General features: G+C 37.0%; 1 protein-coding gene across 3 annotated transcripts in view; it reads left to right on the forward strand.

Moving 5' to 3' along the window:
• Positions 1–18,560, forward strand: part of WASF1 (WAS protein family, member 1) — an 88,457-nt gene that overhangs the window by 20,315 nt on the left and 49,582 nt on the right. Inside the window, exon 2 of one of the 3 annotated variants that reach the window (XM_011970645.1) lies at positions 724–834. The exons of the other annotated variants lie outside the window; for them this stretch is intronic. The gene's annotated coding sequence lies outside the window, so the exon portion shown is untranslated. The remainder of the gene's footprint in view (positions 1–723; positions 835–18,560) is intronic. 3 annotated transcript variants of the gene reach the window in all.

Genomic DNA, 18,560 nt, shown 5'->3' on the forward strand with positions numbered 1-18,560 from the left:
GGCTCATGTGAGTATAATGAGCTTATTCAGGGGATCAGTATGTGGAAGAAAGAGGGATAGCCAAATTTATCCAACAGTTGGTAGGATTTTTGGATGAGTTTCATTGCTAGTTAAATGAAACTTTAGTTAGTACCTCCCTCCTAAGAACATATGTTTTCTTCTAAATAAGATGATGATAATGAGTAAAACGAGGTTAGTTGGTAGAAAATGTAATACGCTGTTTAGTACAGTTAAACAGTGCATCATGAGTAAAAGACTATAACATAAGTAAAAAGGTACTTAAAATATGTGTTGAATTAATGAATTTAGAATGCTGCTTTTTATCTTCTGAACTTAGAAGTTGGAGGAAGACACCTTGAGAGGACTTACTGATTTATTGAGCCTTAGTTTTTACAGCTAAAGATTTTCCAGTCAGATACATCTTTAGTAGCGATAGGTAACTTTTTTTTAATGAAAAAATGTTTCAGACTTTTGGGTAAGCAAGAATTGCATTTATTTCATCTAGGTAATTTGAAATTCATAATTGGTAGAGTGTGATTAATGAGGGTTTTGCTATAGTGATCCTCTCCTATTATAATTAAAAGTAATTGGCTAAACTTAAATTACTCCTTAGGCCTCATATTTCATTGTTCTAATTATTCAAGGAAAAAGGTAGGTTCTTTGAGTATGAGAAACAAGAAATAATAAATGTTGGATATTATTTTTGTTCTCAATTTTAAACAGTGTTGGAGAAATCAGCATGTTAAAACAACTGTTGATGATAGCTTTTGGAATAAAGTTGCAGTGGAAGCTACGGCTGCAAAATCTTTAAAATCTTCAAGATAAAATTAAGAAGTAATGTATCTCAGTAGCAACTCCTGATAGCAGGTGTCAATTTAAAGCTACTTCTCATTTCTGCTTCAAAAGTTATATACTAATAAAAGTGGAATGGTCTTGAAAGCATCTTCTACTTTTAAAAATTAAGTGTGTAGGGACAGGATTAGAAAACATTGTTGGTTTTACAATAGGTTTGGAACTAGCTCCTCAATTTTTTTTCATTTCAGTTAAAGGTGGCATACTCTCCTAGGCTCAAAACCTGTCTTATTCTGTATCTAACGATTTTTCTTCTCTTATTTCTGACTACCAACAGGCTAAAACCCAGATCCTCATCAATTCTTAAGTGGTAAATTATAGGTGCTCCTCAAAGAGTCCTATATCTGATTTTCCCATTATTTTTAGTCCGTCCAGCAGTTAGCTAACATATTATTCTTCCTTGGCTCGTAGTTTTCATTAGACACTTGATTTTAAATCAGCTATTTTTCTTACTATACTGTTTTATAAAATACTGTGATATAACAAGTATAACTAACATTTTAAATATAATTTTGTGTATGATGAAAGTGTATATTCTGTTTTTAAATTAGACTTATTCTAACTAGATAAAACTTTCAAGTTGGTATTTTTGAATGTAAAAGGGTATTTTATATACTAAATAGGAGTTGAAAAATTGGTGAAGCCATGGTTCTTTTAGAGCTGTGTTAAAGAAATAGATGCTTCCCAAGGTACAGGTTGATCATCCCTAATCCAAAATCTGAAATGTTCCAAAATCCGAAACATTTTGAGCACCAACATGACATCACAAGTGGAAAATTTCACATGTAGGTACTTAAAAACACTTTAATGCACAGAATTATTTAAAGTGTTACGTAAAATTGCCTGCAGGCCGTGTGTATAAGGTATATATGAAACATAATGAATTTCATGTTTAAACTTGGGTCCTATCCCCAAGAGATCTCATTACATGTGTGCAATATTCAGATGTTTTTGAAACTGGAAACACTTCCGGTCCCAAGCATTTCAGATAAGGGATGCTCAACTTCTAACTGTGGTCTTATGAATAGTGATGTTTATTTGGTTTGCTGGCCGTAGCCCGGCATTAGGCTCCAACAGGTACCATCTGGTGTCAGTTGGAGTTGCTATTTGAAGACCTCTTTCAGGTGCCAAAGATAAAATTAAAGGTGTGGAAAAAATATTGTAATGTCACTTCACTTCAGTGATAATGTTCCTTTTCTCAGATTCTGGCAGTGTCACACAGTTATCCCCTATATCAATGGTTCTCATCTTAAGTATACATGGAGCTTGGTCCAGAACCTTACTGTCTTTAACTCAACAGACTGTTTTCTGTTTTTGTTTTTGTTTCCTAATGCAGGGTTGACTCTAGCTACTAACCTGTGTATTATTTTTACTTATTTGCTCTTTTTTCTTTTCTTATGCTTGCATCTCCCAAATTTGCCTTCCCCAGTTTTCAAAGTAATCTGTAATTTTCTGTTCTTATTCAACCAATTCTGAATAGTCAAAACACAAAATGTTATTAGTTGCTATGGGACATACAGAGAAATATAAGATATGATCCCTGTCTTCAGGGAGCTTATGGTATGACTGAATAGACAAGATGTAAGCATGGAAAACTGAAATAGTGTAAGAAACAGTTCAAGAAAGATCACGATGCAGTAAATGGCTATTTGGTTAATAATAATAATTACTGGCATAGAGAATAGAACTCTGAATTCAGAGGAAGGACTAACTCACCATGAACTGGGTATATTAAGAAGGTTTTCATGGTGAAGGAAGGATTTGTTCTGGACATTGAAGGATTAATTGGATTGAGCTAGATAGGGAAGAAAGTAGACATCCATTCTAAATAGAATAGTAGCTGGTTCTAATCTTCACTCTTAACTCCAACATGAATCATATCTTTTTTTAAAAAAAATTACTATGCTTATGGAGTATAACATTGACTCAGACAAGTCACCTGAGTGAGTTATTCACTTATTTTATCTTAGGGTCAAAGAAGCTCATGTGAGGGTTCCTCATTCCCTAAAATTCCCGTTTTATATGATATAAGATGGTAAACAAGAAGGCACTTTGGAAATAATGTAGTCCAACCTGTAATCTAGTAAAAACATCTCTTCTAGGGGTAAATAATTTCCTTATTAGAAATGTCTGATATAAAAATATTTTTTTCTGTTCAAATTAAATGTCTTCTCATCACTTTAAGCTATTGATCCTAGATTTGCTCTCAAAGAACTCTCTTAACTTCATTCCAAACCAGGAAATGATAATGGCAAAACAGTTTAACCAAATCTACCTTTTTAGTTTCTGTTCCAGTTTGTGCTTATAGCAGATAAAAAGCATACTTAGGTGTATGTTGTGATGGTATATTGATATATCGAGGCCAAAAATAATGCTTAAGAGTTATTGAATTAATAAGAGCCCTGATACTTAGGGAGAACTATAGATTAAGTAAATCTATATTGATTTACTCTATAGACAAAACTGAAAATATGTAAAGAGTCTGGTTATTTCGGGGTATTAGGAGCACCTGGTTCATTACTTTTGCATGCCCTAGCTGGAAGTCATCCACTGTGAAGGTATCTCTTTCAAAAGTATCTATTTCATTAATACTAGCTATCCTATGTATAATTTCAGCATATTATATCCTTTTATGTCTTATTTGGCGTTAGGATGTTCTTAGCAGAATTTTTTACGTGTGCCTGACTTTCACCAAGGACGAATTTACATAAGATCCAGGCTTTGGATCCTTTTAGTCTTTGCATTTCAATTTTTATCCAAATTCTCTGATTTTTTTTTTTTAGTGCAATAAAGGTATAAACCATGGCTGAAAAATATTTAAAATCTTCAAATGACTCTTGCAATATTTCGAAGTTTGTGGTATGTTTGTTTGTTCCCATATAAAGTAAATTATCAATCAAAGGTAATTATATTCAGGTGTATAGTTTGGATAATTTTATTAATAGAAAAGTTTATAATCTTTATAATCATGTTTATTAAAATGTTTATGATAATGGATAAATTGTGAAGTGTAGGGAACAACTTTTTTTTTTTTTTTTTTTTGAGACGGAGTCTCGCTGTGTCGCCCAGGCTGGAGTGCAGTGGCCGGATCTCAGCTCACTGCAAGCTCCGCCTCCTGGGTTTTTACGCCATTCTCCTGCCTCAGCCTCCCGAGTAGCCGGGACTACAGGCGCCCGCCACCTCGCCCGGCTAGTTTTTCGTATTTTTTAGTAGAGACGGGGTTTCACCGTGTTAGCCAGGATGGTCTCGAACTCCTGACCTCATGATCCGCCCATCTCGGCCTCCCAAAGTGCTGGGATTACAGGCTTGAGCCACCGCGCCCGGCCAGGGAACAACTATTTTTATCCTCATTGCTTCTGTATGGAAATTCAATCAAGTGAAATTTTGTGGAACTTTCTTTTTATATCTTTCTCTTAAGGTACCTTTTTATAATATGCAATTACTGTCCTGGCTCAAACCATGCATGTATTAATATATTTTAGGTATTACCTTTAGAATTCTTTTCTAAAGGAAATCAATAAATTACTTGCTTCATCCTCTTCCACTTTGATATTAAAAGTTATTTTTAAGTCCTGTGTTTCTATATGATATTGTTAGGTACTTTAGAATGTTCTTTAGGAGTGTTCATTCACATCATTGTAATTCATATGATATTGTATTATATTAGGTGTATAGACCACAAAATAAAAACATTGAAAATTATGTTGGAAAAAAGTAAACTTAGAAAAAACAGACTTAAGTCTTTGCCTGTCAGTCCATCTTCCTTGTCATCATTCAAATAGTTTGTCGAACCTCACTTCCTCTAACATTTTTTCAGGTATAGAAAAGGAGAGTTCACAACTTCTCCTGAAATTTACTTTTGGAACTCAAAGGAATCCCTCTAATTTTCACTCCAAATGTATCCTCAACTCTTCCTCTCCCTACTTAAAACAAACTTATATATATTATTGTCACATTTAAATATAAGCGCAGTCCCTCTTATCAAATGTTTTATAATATTCTGTTCATTCTAATTGAGTTTGTTTAAATCCAGGTTTATAGCATAAACCTCAAATTACCACACACACACACAAATCCAAGTTTTCCTATTGTTGGCTTTTTTTTTTTTTTTCCTGAGATGGGTCTTGCTGTGTCATCCAGGCTGGAATGTAGCAGCACATTGTAGAAACCAGCTCTCACTATGTTACCCAAGCTGGTCTCGAACTTCTGAGCTCAAGCAGTCCTCCCACCTCAGCCTCCCAAAGTGGGATTACAGGTGTGAACCACTGTGCCCAGCCTTGTGTTAGCTTTAAGCAGGATAGAAAAATGCATATTAAAATTATGAGCTACCACTGTACATGCACTAGATTGACTGAAATTAAAAAGGTTGACTATACCAAGTTTGGGTGAGAATGTAGTGAGAAATCAACATAGATAGATTTAATCTTTGGCTTCTTTTAAATATTAGGGCTCTTACTAAATCAGTCTTAAGCTTTCTTTTTGGACATTGTACAGCTAGTTATTCTTTTTATTTGCCATAAGGTCAAACTGGAACAGAAACCAGAACGGTAGATTTGGTTTAACTATTTTGCCATTATTGTTTCCTGGCTCCCTATCTTCACCTAGAACTCTATTGGTGGAAATGTAAAATGGTTAAACTGCTTTGGAAAGCAATTTTGTAGTTTTTTACAAAGCTAAACATATAACCCAACCATTCCACTCCTAAGTATTTACCCAAGAAAAACAAAAACATCCACACAGAGACTTGTATAAAATGTTCATAAGTTACTTTATTTATAATAATCAAAACCGGAATATTACCCAAATTTCCATAAACAAGTGCAACAACATGGATGAATCTGAAGCATCTCAATCATTAGGCTGAACAGAAGAAGGCAGACAATAGTTACTACTCTGTGAATCCATTTATATAGAATTCAGCAAGCAAATTAATCTACGGTAACAGAAAGGTCAGTGGTCCTTGGAAACATGAGGGGAGGAAGGGATTACAACGGGGCACAGAGAAAATCTGGGGGATGATTGTGATGATTTCACAGTATTAAGCCATGTTAAAACTGTTTTAAACCTAATCAAATTTTATACCAGTATGTGCAGTGCATTAGTTTTCTATCACTGCTTAATGAATTACTACATATTTAGCAGGCTAAAACATCTCTGTTAATTATCTTACAGTCCTGTAGGTCAGAAGTATGAGTAGACTTGGCTGGGTTATCTGCATAGGGACTCAGAAGTCCAAAATTATGGCAGTGACAGCTACATTTCTTTTCTGTTGGCTCTGGGGAACAATCAGCTTACAAGCTCATTCAGGTTCCTTGTAGTTGTACAATCTTAAGCTTCCCTTTTCATATCTAATAAGTACAGAGGCAGATTCTATTTTTCCTGATGGTTATAATTCTTCAATGAATTGTGAATTGTTTCTCTTGGACTGTGAAGACAAAATGAAATTTTGGAAGAATTTTGATAATACAGACATATATGAAATAATAACAGAATCCCAATTTAAGGAGAGTAGTTAGCCAGAGTAAGTTTTTTGTTGGATTTAATATTATTGTTCCTGGTGTCCAGGTTCTTGTCTTCTTCCTGGGTGTCAGAAAAAGGTTTCTAGCTCCTAGAACTGCTTTCAGGTTCCCTCCATCTTTAAGCCAGCAGTAGCTGCCACATCTCCCTCATGCTTCAAATCTTTGCCTCCTTTCTCTGCTGTCAGCTGGAGAAAGCTTCACTTTCAAAGGTCTCATGTGTTTAGATTAAGCCCACCCATATAATCTCCCGATTTTAAGGTCAGCTGATAATTGACCATAATTATATCTTTAAAACCTCTTTTAACATGTAATATAATCATAGGAATAGTGCTAGGGACTGGATATCATGCGGCCATCTTAGAATTCTGCCTGCCACATGCTGTATGTTGTGCCTCACTTAATACCTCAATAAAATCTGTATGTTTTTTTCCCCCAAAAAACAGGACAAAAAGATATAATAATATGGGCATGTAATGGGATGGTTGTGACACCCAAATAAGATGTGAGTTGATTTTTCTCACTGATTTGATTTGGCATAGCATTTCTATGTCCAAATGGGGAAATAGAACTAAGATAATAATATACTTCCCACTTTCTCTATATTTTTTATTTTCTTTCATCTGTGATGTTAAGAAACAGTACAAAGGTGAGGATGTAGCTAAAAATCAAACATAATAGAGGTGATTTTGTAAGTTTTTAAAGTTCATTCAAAATTGTGATTAATGTTGTGATTTTATGTATGTCTACAAAGTAGTATTTAAAAATTACTATTTCTTTATTAAACTTGTACAAGAGATGAATCAATGTAAGTGTGCATTTTGTTGATCCTATTGTTTAGACCAATCTTGGAATTCTTGAGTTTATAGAATTCTCGTATTACAGGATGTAGGAAATAACTGTTTTTGTGACATGTAGGATGCTTTACCTCCACATTGTTTATTTCCTAAAAAGGATTCAATCAAGAGTAATACATTTAATATTTTATTATTTTTATTTATGACCAAAGGTTTTAGAAATTAAAAATTTTAGTAGACTAGATGAAACTTTAGAATGAAATGTGGTTAGTCTTGCTTCGATCCTCAAATTACTTGTGTGTAATACCAAGTGTTACCGAGAATGTCAAACAGCTGGAACTCTCATAAGTTGCTGATGGGGGTATAAATTAGTTCAAGCACTTTGAAAACTATTTGACAATATTAACTAAAGCTGTATGTATGTATGCGTGTATATACCCTATAACCCAGTGGTTTACTCTCTTTAGTCATTCCACATTTACTCCATAATACACATTAAAATCTCTTTAAGATCAAATGTTTGTCATCTTTTACTCTTTTTTTTTTTTGAGACAGATTTCACTCTTGTTACCCAAGCTGGAGTGCAATGATGTGATCTCAGCTCACTGCAACCTTCGTTTCCCAGATTCAAGTGATTTTCCTGCCTCAGCCTTCCAAGTAGCTGGGATTACAGGCTTGTGCCACCGAGCCTGGCTTGTTTTTTGTATTTTTAGTAGAAACGGGGGTCTTACTATGTTAGCCTGGCTGGTCTCGAACTCCTGACGTAAGGTGATCCACCCGCCTCAGCCTCCCAAAGCACTGGGATTATAGGCATGAGCCACCGTGCCCAGCCCTTTTACTCCTTTTTAAGAAGACTTATTTGTTCCTCATTGACTACCAAAGTTCAAAATCTTCAATTTGATTACTTTTTAAAAAATCGTTTATTCCTACTTCTGTTTTCCTTTCAAGCAAGTGTCCTTATTTTTCCTCTCTTATTCTCGACTTAAAATATCCTCTGTCCATGCCATTTTGTTTGTGATGGACGTCAGTGCTGTCCAATACAACTTTCTGCAGTGGAGGTGGTGTTCTGTAACTACCCTGTCCAGTATGGCTATTGAGCACTTGAAATGTGGCTAGTGTGACTGAGGAACTGATTTTTAAATTATTTACTTCGTTTTAATTTAGCCACCTGTGGCTAGCTAGTTAACTTATTGGATGCAACGGTCTGAATTACTGCCTTTCTTTAACCTCTTTGGCTTGTTTTGATTTCATTCTCTCAAATGCATAATAATTTACCTTAGTCTACTTTAGACCTTAGCTATATGTTCATTTTTATTGTTTTACATTTTTTGTTACATATTTTTGCTTCCTGATTATTTTGTAAGCTTCTGGTTGGTGAAGCTATTTTACTTTTCTATTCCTTTCACTTTCTATATTTTAACTATAATATGTAATCTGTAAATATTTATTGAAGGAAGTAGTCATCTGGGAATTGAGGAACATTATTTGGAGCTTCAAAATACCATTGAAAATCTTTTAGGGTATTGTGAAATTTGGGAGGCCAATTTGTCAAGAATACAAAATAGATTTAAAAACAGTAACAAGGCCGGGCATAGTGGCTCACACCTGTAATAGGAGGCTGAGGCAGGAGGATTGCTTGAGCTCAGGAGTTCGACACCAGCCTGGGCAGGCAAGATAGGGAGACCCCGTCTCTGCAAAATAATAATAATAAATAATAAATCATAATAATAGTAACAGATTAAGAGGGTGGGAGGGGGCTGAGGGATAAAAGACTACATATTGGGTACAGTGTACACTGCTCAGGTGATGGGTACACCCTAATCCCAGAAATCACTACTAAATCACTTATCTATGTACCCTGGAAACTTGAAACAAAAAATTAAAATATGTATACTGACAGAAATACAGTAGAGAAAGCAGTAGATGCAAAATCTGAAAACAAAATCTAGTCTCATCTCTGCCATTAATTTTGTGAACTTAGAGAAGTTTCTTACCTTTTTCAGGTAAGTTTACTAATCTACAAAAATGAGATATGAATTAGTCGGTGTTTCAATATCTCTTCCAGGTTGAGATTCCTTTTCTTTTTGTTTCTTTCCTCTTTTTTTTTTTTTTTTTTTACAGAGTCCCCCTGTTCCATGCTGTCTTCTACAGAACTACAGAAAGAAGATGACATTTCATGTGAATTGTGGGGCATTGGAAGGTGAAATGCTAGAAATACTGTGTTTACCCTGGCTCTCTAGTCTAGAAGTCAGGTGGACTGAAGTTACAGGGCATAGAGAATGACAACGATGTAGGGGGAACAAAGCAATTAAGTAAATCTAAGATTTCTCCTTGGGACTGAAATAGGTAAAGTGGGCATATGCCATATAGAATAACGAAATATAAGGGAAAAAATGAAAAGGGAAAAAAAAGGAAAGCCTCTAAATGTTCTCTTGCTTTCGCAATTAATTTTGGCTTTAAAACTCATCATTCTCCCACTACCCTGTCCCAAATACCATTACTCTCTCCATGAGCCCAGTTACTTGGTTGTACACATTACTAGAGTTAGTCATAAATCTTTTCCTAATCCCATAGACTTTGTGGATAGGGAGTCATATATTGATATAATTGATCTGCTTTAGAAATAATTTTCAGTTTTTGGCTGACTGTCGAAAGTTTCTTAAGCCAAGAACTTGTGCTTCACCCCTTCTGGTGATCCAATCAATCATCAGCCTGTTTCCTTCTACCTCCAGGATGTATCTTGAGTTGACATGCTCCTGTATCACTGTCACATAGTCCAAGTGACTACCATCTCTGTCACTAAACTACTTTATTCATCTTCTGTCTGGTACACCTGCATTTATTCTGCCATTCCGCGCTACCCAAGTCTCCATAGAGCAATTAGAATGAATAGTCATTCCTGATCTTGGCACTCCTTTGCTTAAAACCTTTCAAAGGTTTTCCATTAGGACAACATAGAAAATTGTCAGTATGACCTTCAAGGTCCTACCTAATCTAACCCCTGCTAACCCTGGAGTCTCTCATTGCACTTCACCCATGATGGCCTGCTGTCATTATTATTCCCTGTTCACCTTTCATTCTAAGAATGAAAACACATGCACAAGCTTCAGTTTTCCCAGCTTAGCTAGCTGAGCTAATAATCCTTTTGTTCTTAATTTAAATGTTACTTCCTTAAGGAAACAGGTCCCTTTTATAGTGTCCCCTACTTTTACTTCATTACACTTATAAGTGTAATTAGATACTAGATTCTAGGAAATACATGGGGAATTGTTTTGTTTTGCTCACCCCTTTATCTTTAGCACTTGGCACACAGTACTTGCTTCACTGATGTTCAGTAAATGGTTGATGAGGTGAATGAATCAATGGATGGTAGTGTGTCAGTACTGCCATTTTTCATATAAAGTACAACATATTTGATAGGTATATGTTTTTAGAAATATTTTCAATATGAAGAACACAGTCTTGTTTTTCTAGTAGCTTAATTCTGCGTTTGTGGTTTAGATGCCTCAAACTTCAATTTTAACATCTTTTAAACCACTAAAAATAAACTTGGTGGTTGGGTGCAGTGGCTCATGCCTGTAATCCTAGCACTTTGAAAGGCTAAGGCGGGAGGATTACTTGAGCCCAGGAGTTTGAGGCCAGCCTGGGCAACATGGCAAAACCTCGTCTCTTCAAAAAATTTAAAAATTAGCCAGGTGTGATGGCACACCCTGTCGTCCCAGTTACTTGGGAGACTGAGGGTAGGAGGATCGCTTGAGCCAGGGAGATCGAAGCTGTAGTGAGTTGTGGTCATTCCACTGCATTCCAGTTTGGGTGACAGCATGAGACTTTGTCCCAAAAGAAAAATAATACAGTAATAACCTTGGTGCAATATTATGCTTGTATAGTGATTTGTCAAGTAAGTTTCAGTAGTGGTTATATTAATTTAAAGGAAGTAATATTTTCTTTGAGAGTAACATGGAATCACATAAGAAAATACTACTATTTAGTGGATTTTATTACTAACATGACTATACAGAGTCTTCTTTCCACTCTATAGGTGTCTAATACTATTAATTATTTCATTAGCATACAGTTTTCTTGACTGTATCAGAAATGTTGGTGTTATGAATTGCTGAGTATGTAGGTTATTTCTTCATTTCCTTTTTGCTTTAGTTTGCTTAGCAATGTGTTATTTTCAACTTTAGTAGCCTATCAAAATTTAATGCTGTGCTGTTGTGACTTCAGGTGACATAATTTTTTTTTTTTTTTTTTTGAGACGGAGTCTCGCACTGTTGCCCAGGCTGGAGTGCAGTGGCATGATCTCAGCTCACTGCAAGCTCCGCCTCCCGGATTCATGCCATTCTCCTGCCTCAGCCTCCTGAGTTGCTGGTACTACAGGCGTCCGCCACCATGCCCGGCTAATTTTTTGTATTTTTAGTAGAGACAGGGTTTCACCATGTTAGCCAGGATGGTCTTGATCTCCTGACCTGATGATCCACCCTCCTCGGCCTCCCAAAGTGCCGGGATTATAGGCATGAGCCACCACACCTAGCCTCAGGTGACATAGTTATTTATATATTTATTTTTGGTAAAGATAACACTGTTTTTTGGGCAGTTTTTTTTAAAGCAAGAGCCAGAGTACCTCAGAGCAAATAACTGGAGATGTTCAGCATGATGAATAGTTCTTTAGTCCTGTGAGTACCTAAATTGGTTTTATCATTTTCCTATGAATCTCCTTTAGACATTCATGAGTAGTGAGTAGTTTTAAAGTTTGCTGCTCACAACAAAGGGAGAAATTTATGATTTCTATATATTTCTGAGGTCGTTTTGCACAAGAAGCGCAAGCTTCTATTTCACTAGTAAGTGAAGTTATTTTTAACTTCAGTTTTTTAGTTTACAGTAGTGAAACAGTTTGAGATAATGTGCATTATAGATTTAGGGAAAGGTAAGTTATAAAATTCTGTTTCTGATGTACTTCTAAACAATAACCTTTTAAATTTATTTTATATTAAATCACTGTTTAAAGACCTATGGTTTTGTATAATTGAAATATGGTTTTAAAATTAGATATATTTTTTAATGTGCAGTTCTTCATGCATTCTTATTTAGAATTTTTATATTTAATAATATCTGCCACAATTATATTTCGTCATTGGCATAGGAATTTGTTAAGGAAATTATTTCTATGAAGAGCAAAGCTCTATTTAAACATTCTCATACTCAAATTATTTCACTGGTCAATTGTGCAAAATTAAGTGACTTCTATTCTTAAGAACGGAGGACATAAGTATTTGCCCTCCCCAAAGTTCTTAACGTATTTGAAACATTGAAATTGTTTTTATTACAATACTTACTTTAACCTGTTCCTTTAGATCACATAATATAATCCTTTAGTTTGAATAAGTATTTAATACTATATTATGAAAATTGAAAATTGTATTTCTATAACATATAATTTTTTAATATCATTTTAAAAATACTGAAACACCTTTAAATGATCATAAATTATTTCATTGACCATGAATGTAAAGAATCACTTGTCATTGATGAGGTAATAAAATACTTTTCTTATGTTCTTTATATAACCCATAAAGCAATTATTAACTATTAATATAATTATTTTTGTGACATCTTAAAATAGGCAGCTATTTTATTTTCCTCTGAATTGTTAACTACAAGGAGTCCTTTAAACATTTTAAATAAACTTTACTGGCCATTTTTGAGTTCTGAAATCAGAATTTAGATAGTGTACTTTTCTGATTTCTAAATTTGTAAAATCATGACATCTGATCTTGGGTTATTTTTAATACTTTATATATTGCTTATACTCATCCATGTATGTGCCTCATTTTGAATCAAGAGAAGGCATTCTTAAAGTAACAGAATATATTATTAATATTAGTAGTAGTCATCAAAATAAACTTTCAATTTAGAATTCTGTCAAACATTTTGCTATGGTTAGATTTCAGTAGTTTCGTTTTCCTTGCCTTCCTAAAAGAGGGCTTTCAATATAAGATATTGTGATATCTTATAAACAGTATTGTGGCTCATTTTATTTTTAATGTTAAAATCTATATCAGGATTTAAAAGTATACCCATGAAAAGGTTTTTTTTTTTTTAAATTAAAAACATTATTAAGATTTTAGCTAAGTTATTTGTTCTTCAAAATTATTTTAAAATCTTTTTAGGAGATAAATTCTTTAGTTTACATACTCTTTGATGTTTGCTTCAGCAGTTGACAGTTTAATTGATAAGAACATAGGAAAATAAGAGAAGAAACCTGGGAATTGCTTTAGTTTTTTTTTTACATCATTGGGAAACCAAATTACTTTTGGAACCACTTGTGTTATATAATAGTTGGGAAATTCAAAAATTGGTTATTTTATGTTTTAGCACAGTATAATTTAGCCCTTTTTAATAAAAGTTTCCCCTTATTAAGCAAATTAGGCACTGATCGATTAAAAGATGTTAAAATATATGTAATTGGTTCATTCTATGCAATGTTTAAATTCTTAAACAGTGTATTATTTGCAGTATTAAAAATACTGAGATGAATTTGATTTTATATTTGCTTGATAATTAAATCATACCTGTTAGCATTTAGAGTTTCTTCTGGTTTTTGATTTTTTAAAAATTACTTTCTAGCCTGACAAAGGATTCCATGAAAAAGATGGTGTTGGGATTGCTCTAAAATGGGAATCAGGCAGTTTTCTCAGGATTTAGGAGATAAAGTTATTAGGCTTTTTTTTACTTTCTGCCAGTAAGATTTTGATAGTTGAGTTAGATAAATGACATTAGAAATCACCAAGGAATAAGGTAGAGAAATAAGAAAATGAGTTTGGTGTTGAAACTGAAGTACAAAGAAAGGATGAGGAAAGGTTTTCTTTCTAAAAAGCTTTTGCATCGTCCCTAAAGGCACTATTTTAATCACAATGAAAGCCATTTTTCTTTTGAGATTTGGATAATGTTTCAAAAGTAGTTTGTATGCTGTACATTCCTTTCATCAAAATGTGTGTGATTGCTATACCCTAGAACTCAGAGCTAGCCCGTAAAGATGAAGAAATGAATAAGATACGATCCATCCTTGCTTTTTCTTAGGGGAGTGAAAGAAGCAAGCCTATGTTTCCACAATACATTTGTAAGATATTATTTTTCTCAAATGTATTTCTTTTCCATGCACATACAAAAAAGCAACTCCTTAGAATCATGATTAAATAGTTGCTTTAGAAAAGTGCATGTGTGAGGCGGGCGGATCACGAGGTTGGGAGTTCAGAACCAGCCTGACATGGCGAAACCCTGTCTCTACTAAAAATACAAAAATTAGCCGAGCGTGGCGGCACGCTCCTGTAATCCCAGCTACTCAGGAGACTGAGGCAGGAAATTGTTTGAACCTGGGATGCGGAGGTTGCAGTGAGCCGAGATCGTGCCATTGCATTCCAGCCTGGGTGGCAGAGCGAGTCTCTGACTCAAAAAAAAAAAAAAAAGTGTATGTGTGTCTATCTTCCTGCAGCAACCTATTTTTTCTTTTTTGGCTCCCTTAAAGCTTGTGATTTTGTTATTTCTTCCATTTATGTATTGATTAACTGTTGAGCATCTTCTGTGTTCTAGATCTTGGAGATACAAGTTGAGTAAGGCAAGATTTTTGCCTTCTAAAAGCTGACATTCAGGCATGGACGTGTAAACAAATAAGTACAGTATAGTAAAGTATAATTGGTAGTAAGTAGGTAGATGCACTTGTGGATCCAAGTTGAGGGCATCAAAGAGTAGATGGTTCCATTTACCTGAGGGATTCAGTTAGTCTTCAGAAAAGAGTTGCTGCCTGAGTCTAGTCTTGAACGATTGTATATTCTCTATTGAGAATAAAAAGTGAAATACATCCCAGGCAGAGAGCAGCATGAGGAAAGGCAGGACTATAAAACAGCAAGATGTATTTAGAGTAATTAGAGTATAATGTAGGAGTGTAGTGAGAAATGAGGGTAGAAGTGAGGAGGGGAGGCTAAATCCTGAAGACCTCGTATGTTATGTTTGGACTTTACCCTGACAACAAGGAACCAAGGAAGGGTTTGATTTTGCAGAAGGACATTTCCAGATTCAAATTTTTTATAATACAATAGTCCGCCTCTCATTCATGCTTTTGCTTTCTGTGGTTTTAGTTACCAGTGGTCAACCATGGCCCAAAAATATTAAATGGAAAATTCCAGAAAAAAAGTTCATAAGTTTTAAATTGCACATCATTCTGAGTAGCATGATGAAATCTTGTGCCATCCTGCCTGGAATGCGATTCATCCTTTTGTCCAGCAGATCCACACTGTATATGCTTCCTTCTCATTAGTCATCGACATCCTCAGCTCCTGACTTTCAACCATTGACATTGTCATGTCTGCTTCTGACATAGCCTTACACTATGTCACAGTGCCTATGTCATTCACCTCAGTTCATCTCATCCTGTAGGCATTTTATCATTTCACACCATCACAAGAAGGGTGAGTTCAGTATTGTGAATTGAAGAAACACACTCAATGTGTTTTTCCTCTGCTCTCACACCACAGTAACAATCAACACAGAATACTTGTGTGATCAGCCAAGCAAGCAATTAATTCTTCAGCAGACTCTGGCTGGGTGTCCTTCAATTCAGTTCTGACACTATCTACCTGGAGATAGTGTCAGATCCCACAGATTGAGGGTTCAGTCCCACAAGACTGCCCCTTCTTGAGATACCAGTTGCAAGTTCAGGCCTCTGGAACTTCTGTTCCTACCCACTTCAAGTTAGGTTCCCATTTCTCCCCCTTTGGGTTTGATTAGTTTGCTGGAGTGGCTCACAGAACTCAGGGAAGTACTTACACTTACCCATTTATTATAAAGGGTATTACAAGAACACATAAGAATGCATGGGGCAAGGTATAGGGGAAGAGGTGTAGAGCATCCATGCCTTTCCAGGAACCTCCATGTGTTTAGCTCTCTGGAAGCTCTCCAAACCCATCCTCATGAGTGTTTAGGGAGGCTTCATTACATAGACATAATTGAATAAACCTTTGGCCATTGGTGTCAACTTAACATTCGGCCTATTTCCCCTCCCTGGATGTTAGGGGGATGGGGCTAAAAGTCCCAACCCTCTAGTCATGCATTGGTCTTTCAGGTGACCAGCCCCCATCCTACAAAGAAGTAACACTTTGGAGATTCTAAGGAATTTAGAAGTTGTATCCCAGAAAACTGGGTGGAAAACCAACCAAATAAATATTTCACAATATTACAAGTACAATTAGATGTTTTGAGAGAGAGCAAGAGGCCACATTCATGCAACTTTTGTTATAGTATATTATTGTAATTGTTCTATTATTAGTTATTGGGTTATCCTCTTACTGTGTCTAATTTATAAGTTAAATGTTACAGATATGTATAGGAAAAAACATAGTATGCATAGGCTCAGTACTATTTGTGGTTTCAGGCACCCACTGGAGGTCTTGGAATGTGTCCTCCATGGATTGGAGTGGATCTGCTCTGTTATTAAAGCAGTGGTGTGGGATGGGTTGAATTGGTGGGAGTGGTGTGGTATAGATGGAATGGCAAGGAGAAAATATAAGACTGGAGGAAGAAAGTCTGTCAACCTGAGATAATCAAAAGGATCAGAATCCAGTTTAAAGAGTTTATTCAAGCAAAAAGCTGGGAATAGCCATTTAGGAGATGCAGACTCCTGAGAAATGGAGTCAGTGCTCTGAAGTTAAAAGTTAAGGTTTTGCTTATGAAGGCAACAGCAGCCCATATGTAGCAGCTGCTGCAAAGATGCTGGCTGCAACGGGGGAGGAGCGGTCAGGGCTGGGAACAGGTGGGAGCCCTGTGCTCTACCAAGTTGGTGGGGTGGGAGCTCTGTGCTTCTGGGCACAACTGCAGCCACCCAGCCACGGGCTCTGGTCCTGGCCATCCCTGTGCTCTTGGGGACCTGGGAAGCCTCCTTGCCCCCACAGGCTTGGAAGTGCCTGCTCCCATTCTCTGGCCTCTCCCCCATCCCGGCACCTGCTCCAGGGCAGAGCAAAGTTGTGACTAAGCCCAGGTAGTGTCACAACCTGGCAAAGTGTGTGTGCACTCAAGACAGTACTGACACACCAACCCCTGCCACTGTGAGCCCCTCCAGACTTTGAGTGCCTATGAGCGTGGGAGGAAAATGGAAGTGGGGGCTGAGGGCAGCTCAGCTCAGGCCTGCAGGCACCCCTCAGCATGAACAGCATGGGTGCCATGGACAGCATGTTGACGGTGACAGGAGGCAGACAGGCTCCTGGGTAGAAAGGGGTGGGTCCTGGGTGAAACCCCATCTTCAAGCCGGGAAATGCCTGAAGCCTGGGGGCTGGGCTCTCAGTTCTGTGTACCAGAGTGAGAACTTATGGTGCCTTTTCCAAGCCTACCCATGGCTGCCTATGGACCAATCAGCATGCACTTCCTACTTTCAGAGCCCATAAAAACTTCAAACTCAGCCAGATTCACACAGACGTTAGGACTACCAGCTGCAGGAAGGAACTACCCACTTTGGGTCTTCTCAACTCATTGGGACAATCTCCTTGTGAAGAAGAGCTACCCACTCCTGGTCTCTTCTCTGCTGAGAACTAGACACTCATTGGGATGACTGTCTGTGGAAAGGAGCTACCCACTTCGAGTGTCCTGAGAGCTCTTCTGTCACTCAATGAAGCTCCTCTCCATGTGCTTCATTCTTCCCAGACGTGGGACAAGAACTTTGGACCTGCTGAATGGCAGGACTGGAAGAGCTGTAACACAGAGCTGAAACATGATCCCCACTTGCCACGTTGCAGGCAATGAGAAGAAGAGAAGAGAGAAGGAGAAAAGAGCTGCGGCCCTTTGGAGATCCCAGATCTAGGAGCTTCCTAAGCCAGGGCTGTGACACCCTTTTTGGGGCTCTGCAGTTCCTGGTGTCTCCAAGCTTCTGGTCACCACAGTGTTCCCTGGTTCCTGCTGTGGAAGCCACTTGTGGTATACCTAGTCCAGCCGCAGCCTCTCAGGGAGCCAGCACCTGTGCCAGAACCTGGAGCTGCCTGCCCCACTGCAGCCAGCATGCTTGGCTATGTGCAGTGGCCAGACCCTGTGCTCGCTCACACACGCTTTGCCACTCTGTGCTTGGCTTACCCTTGGCAGGTATGGGATCTAGGCTGGTAGTGTGAGCTGAGCGCAGCCTGCCAGGCTGAGTGAGCGGAACATGCCCAGCAGCCCTGAGCAAAACTCAGGCACAGGTGCCACTGGCCACAGAGGTTTCCAGCTGGAAAAGCAACACCCTAAGGATCCTGTGATACTTACATAGGAGGAAAACAGAAATTTAATAGGATTGCAACTTTTTTTAATAGAAGGCTGGTTTATGAGTTACAGTAATTAGTTACAGTTTGTTTTCTTTTCCACCTGGCTTTTCTTTCCT

Source organism: Mandrillus leucophaeus, unplaced genomic scaffold (genome assembly GCF_000951045.1).
Source record: "Mandrillus leucophaeus isolate KB7577 unplaced genomic scaffold, Mleu.le_1.0 Scaffold96, whole genome shotgun sequence".
NCBI classification, from domain to species: Eukaryota; Metazoa; Chordata; class Mammalia; order Primates; family Cercopithecidae; genus Mandrillus; species Mandrillus leucophaeus.